The sequence below is a fragment of the Stylophora pistillata genome, chromosome 1, assembly GCF_964205215.1.
Source record: "Stylophora pistillata chromosome 1, jaStyPist1.2, whole genome shotgun sequence".
In the NCBI taxonomy this organism is placed as follows: Eukaryota; Metazoa; Cnidaria; class Anthozoa; order Scleractinia; family Pocilloporidae; genus Stylophora; species Stylophora pistillata.
Genome location: NC_142519.1, coordinates 53235473 through 53241067, shown reverse-complemented (window position 1 = coordinate 53241067; position 5595 = coordinate 53235473). Strand labels below are relative to the sequence as shown.

Genomic DNA, 5595 nt, shown 5'->3' with positions numbered 1-5595 from the left:
AAGTCCTACTTACAGTACTTTCAGTTTAGTATTACTGCTTAGTATCTCTCGTGGCAAACTCTGCAACTGATTGTAGGACAAGTCCCTGAAGAAACGTGTTTGGAGAATGAGATGAATGCCAGCGAGAAAAAAATAAACAAACAAACATTCAGTTAACAAACTACATTTCCAAGGGCTATGTGGAACTCTGTCATTTCTGTCTCGTATGAACTTCTTTTCTGCCGAAATTCTTATCTCATAGAGCTTAGGCAGAGGTAGCTCATTAATCAGTCTTAGTAATCAGTTGTAGTAATCTTTGAAAACTTGAAAACTTGAAAACTCCCTCTCTGGGAAACATTCAAATTTCCCTGTCCAGTTTTTTTGGGTTTGTTACGTTAGATAAATAGATGCACGTTATTCGATGGTTTAACAAAGTTCTAAGGCAGACGGATGATTTCCGAGTTGCGTAGTATTTATTTTCATTTTAGCGAGTAAAGATGCAAGCATTGCGTATAATGTTTGCTTGTCGAGTAAGGGAGAAAGTGGATTCAGTTGGCTATAAATCGAAATTTTTTTTTCTATTGGATTAGCTTTGCACAATTTTTTAAAGAAGTGAGCGCCAGCAAGCTGGTGAAGTCATCTGGACACACCCAATGTCACGTGACCCAGAGCAAAAAACAACCCCATGCATATGTCATTATTAAATTTACGATTTGATTTTTTTAAGTCTCCTTTCATTATGCAAAATTACAAGCAGGCATTTTGAGTTAGCATGAAAACGTACAAAATGAGAGTAAAAATGTGTCGACCAGTTTTTTTAAGGGTAATTTCTCTGTTTTGTTTTTTTTAGAATTCGTCAAACCCGTGTCTGCGTTTCAATAAAGATATATTCTCTTTTTATTTAATGGAAAGGAAGAAAGTGCAACTTTTCGTTTTGGAGAGTGGCACCTTTTTTGTCAACAACGGAAGTAAAACTTCATTGTAACATTCTCTAACTTTGGAACGTCCTGTTTATGAACTACTCACACAATACTGATCAAACTCCATGTCCGACTGGCTAACTAGTGGCTCCAATAAATAAATCAAAAACGAGAGGTGTATAAAACCATATTTTGAACTGCTTGAGAGCAACAGATCACAAGTGCAATACAGAGGAAAGCAATATTAACGTTGACGAAGAATTTTTGAAAACAAATCACAAAATTTATACTTACACTTCCTCTAATGTGGACATTTCTTGAAGAATGTTTCGAGGCAGCTTTTCCAGCTGATTACCACTCAACCGCCTACATATAAAAAGCGATAGAAAAGATCCTATTGTACGAAAGATGCTTCAAACTTAGGGCAGAGATTTTCTGATTATATTATTGTACCTAGGATATCCACATCATAAACGCTTTCCCTATTTTTGGCTTGATTTTCTAGTTTAAGTCTGTATTCGAGAGCAAAGTTTCATCATATCTTCGCTTTTAGTTCCGGGATATCGTTGCAGTTTTCCTACCTTCGAATACGATCATTGTTTAGTACGCGTTAAAGAATAAATGTGGAAAACATTTTCTAGAGGAGAGCCCTGAACCCTAGGTTTATGTTTCGCGGGTCATTGTCATCCTTGCTATGGTGTTTGCGCAGTTTATTTTCCAACGCGGCGCCGGGGACTTCAATACCGGTATTTTAAAAGTTACTATTCGTTTCTTAATTTTTAGCTCTAGCCATCACATATACTACAACTGATTTTCGTCAAGCAGCATAGCGTTTCCAAAAACCTTCTGGTCCATCTGAAGTAATCTTGTGTATGCTGAGGAAGTAACGTGCCACTGGACACTACTCCCTCTGAATTAGCATCGATAATTTATTGATAGAACCATTGTGTTAAACACCTTTCTTTGTCCTCTTGATCGACTCTTAGTAAGATATATGAGCCCGCAGGATACAGCAGTATTGTGCCTTTCAAATGATCGTACTGTGTAACTTGTTCGAGTTTTCCATGCCAAACTGTTTATTAATTTCTGTAGTGCTAGTCAAGTTCAGGTATTTCTAAATGTGTTGCACAAACAAAGTAATTAGCACCTTCGCACAAGCACCTATAAATGCGCACGCACAAAAACACGTAGCTACCTTATCAGCACCCGTAGATACGATCTACATAAATCTGAAAACGTTACGCCGTTAAATGATTACACTTTGGATACAAAACTAAACGTTTTCAATTGAAATCATGTTCACGCTGCTGCAGGCACATGCGATCACGTCAGAAACAGAAGAGAGCAAGGAATTTCCCAAATGTTTGCTTCAAAAGGTGACAAGTAATTGCTACTCACAAATATTTCAACATATCTTGCCCTGTGAAGAGATCTTCAGATAAGTTTTTTAAGTTGTTGTTTCCCAGCCACCTGTAAAACGCATAAAAGTTAAATACCATTAGCATTTGAAAAAATTTTCTTTCCTTGTACTGACTAGAATTTGCAAGGGGTCCAACTTTCTACCTAACTTAAGGTTTCCTCTAGAATTCACATCTACATGTACTCAATATTATGACAGCTTGAACATTTCTCATTTTGTCTACCCGAACAATGATTGGCGCGTAAGTATACTCATTCGTTGCTGTTCTTGAGTCTAGCAGGTCATATCATCATAATCTTCCCATTAGGGTACCTTCAACTAAGGCATGTCTACGTATATTTTATTGTCATCTTTCAATTATTAGATAAAAATCGTTTTTCAGTAAGCCTACAAGACAAATTGCACTCGGTAATGATAAATCTTGATAGACAGAGGACATCAACACGTTTAACCTGAGTTGAGCATGGAATAATATTTCTAATAAAATATATGTCTAAGTTATAGGCCATTGTTATGTCATCCAAAGTAAAAGATAGGATGTTTGTAAGTCGTGCCTTTTTCCCCCTAGCTGTTAATTATTTGTTAAAGAGGATTTGTACAAGTGCCTGATGTTTGTCAAATTCAGTGGTTTGCTAGTACTCAATCCTATCATCAAAATAAAATTAAAAAAGGTTTGATTCAGTCGTGGTCGAGATTCAGTTTTAGATAAAACGATCATATAGGAAGAGGAATCACTCCAAGTCAGTGGCAGTCAGCTATATTAAGCTTCAGAGCGAATAACTTACAGATCAGTTAACTTGTAGCGCTTGAACAGATCACTTGGTAGAGTCTCCAGTTTGTTGAAGTCCAGAGTTCTGTATAAAAATATACGGTCTTTCATTGTTCAGTCGGGAGTGTGGGATTTTATTTTGATTTTGTCCACAAATGTAAACAGACAGGCTGTGGTTGCACACTAAAGTTAACATTGAAAGTCACAAAAATAAAACGTTTGAACAAAAGCTTGCACGTTTCTAAACAATGTACGTGTGCAATTTCAACGAGCCATTGCAGTCAGTGCTCACTGATTTAAAAAGAAGGAAGATTCAAATGAATTTCTAATCATTCTAACTATGTTACAGAGAACAATCAGTTTGACGGTCAACATTACTTATCAATAATAAATGAGCGTGACAAAATTTTAAGTATATCAAGTTGATCTGCTCTATCATATCAAACCTCGCCTATTGTTATGGTATGATTTGTTTTCGGGCAATGGCCCTATTGTTTACACCGGATGGTTTAAATCGTGCTTAGCAGGCATCGAGTTCGGGCAAGAACTTTTTGGTGTAACAATTTTTGCCTCGGGGTAGTATCCTTGAGAATTTATGTAGCCCAAGAAATTTGAAGAAAGAAATAGTATGGGAGAGGGAGAAGTGATTGTTTGCCACCAAACAATGCGCTGATTTCACAGCTTCTGTTGTTAGGACCACTTTATTTTTCGTCTTTTCTAACTTGTTCAGTTTATTTGGGTTTTTGGTATTTGAAGAAGAATCAGAATGCATTAGATCCCCTGGAAATGAAAACTCCTGTTATACCACAAACTAAACATCCTAAATAAATACTGCAAGGAAACCGTCGTTTACCACAATGCAGCTGAGGAAGGGTTCATAGACTTCCAGCTTAATATCATAAGTTGACATCAATGGTAATAAAATGCAATATAAACCTTGAATTATTTTTTTAGAACAAAAATCGAGAAGGAGACGTCCTTTTGGTTATTCTAGAAGGTGCCGAAGTGTACAGGAAATTTATTTTTGCACTCTCACTTTTCTAATAGGACTCTACATCTTTCTGGAGTTTTTGAAAGTTTTTTATGAATTCGCTCTAGATTGGAAGAATCAAACTGATTCAAAATAAGTCTTGAAGCTGTAATTTATGACTGGAAGTAAGATGAATGCAAAAACGAGCTACGTCTCAGGCTCAGTGAATCGTCTAAAAACCTGTTTATTTCCTTTTCTTGGAATCCTTCAAAATCAATTTAAAGCGCTAGCTGTTTTTGAACTGCCTTTGCCCTCCCATCAAAAACTTTAGATGCTTTTACTATTATAATGCGCGCCTTTCTTCAGTGGCAAGAACCGTTCAAAATTTGAATGATCAATGTTCAGTTTGTTTTTGCAGGAAGTTTAGATCAGTTTAAAAATGAGAATGTATTAACAAAAAATTAGTTATGTAGGTCAGAGAGCTGACAAAGTTACCAGCAGTTACCAATTCTTTAATTGGAGGTATGTAAGGCTACACTGAGCATACTTCGGTCGCTGCCAGTTCCAATTCATGAATCTTTCCCAGTGTGGAGACCGCAACTGAATATGTAAAGTCATCGTAATTCCTTTTCAATCATTTTGTGGTTTAAGAATTAGCAGTAAATTCAAATCAAAGTTGCTCAAATTTTCTTAGAATTGACAATACAAAGTTATTCACTTTTCCAGTCATTATCTCGGAGGACGATATGTTGCAAGATATATTTTAGAACGTTAGATTTGGTGGAATTACTGATGGAAAACTGCATAAGACTCCAAAACCACAGAACTTACAGGTTTCTAAATTCTTTCCCCGCCCTATATGTACGTGGTAACTGGTCAGAGGACAAGTTCTTTATGTTGTTGTTGTTCAGGAAACTGCATTGGAAAAATGGAAACACAAGATAGGGCTGTTGAAAAGCAAATAGGCTAACAGATTGATTTCCTTTTGTGCTGCCATTGTAAACTTGAAAGGTAAAAAGAAATGTGACAACATCAGACATCTTTCTTAACATTTCGTGAAACAGGAATTATCCAGTGCTCCTGATAATATTTTTCTTATATAAAGAAGTCGACGATTGGACCGCAGAATACATCGCTTTTCTTCTGTCGACGAAAGGAGGCTGAAGGGAATCCATTTTCAGAATGCTTCCTTAAGATGGAAAAATAGCCTCTCTTTTTACACAATAACTGCCGCACACAGTTTCTATTTACTTCTCTGTTTTAAAAAGCTCTCTTTCTATTAATGTTTGTAACTCTATATAACATATGCCAACAGAAAATGAGATCCTTATCTCGATATCTTTACATAAACTTTTAATTAGGTGCCTGAGCAGCTCAGCGAGGGAAATAGACTATATGAAATGGACTAGATTCCATTTACAATAGAAATTTGCTGAACAAAAGTCTGTCGAATAGTATCTGGACAAACTGAAAATAGACTGATTGGTGGTTTGAATTCAATTTTATTCAGTTGGGAACAGATTGCTCGCCAGGCTTC

The 5595-nt window shown here is 36.2% G+C and overlaps 1 long non-coding RNA gene across 1 annotated transcript; it reads right to left on the bottom strand.

Moving 5' to 3' along the window:
• On the bottom strand, positions 1–3204 carry LOC148743080 (uncharacterized). The gene is made up of 4 exons (XR_015990032.1): positions 3105–3204; positions 2298–2369; positions 1194–1265; positions 1–85 (listed from the first exon to the last, which is right to left on the bottom strand). It is a non-coding gene; the product is annotated as an uncharacterized LOC148743080 (long non-coding RNA).
• Between the last annotated feature and the right edge of the window lie 2391 nt (positions 3205–5595).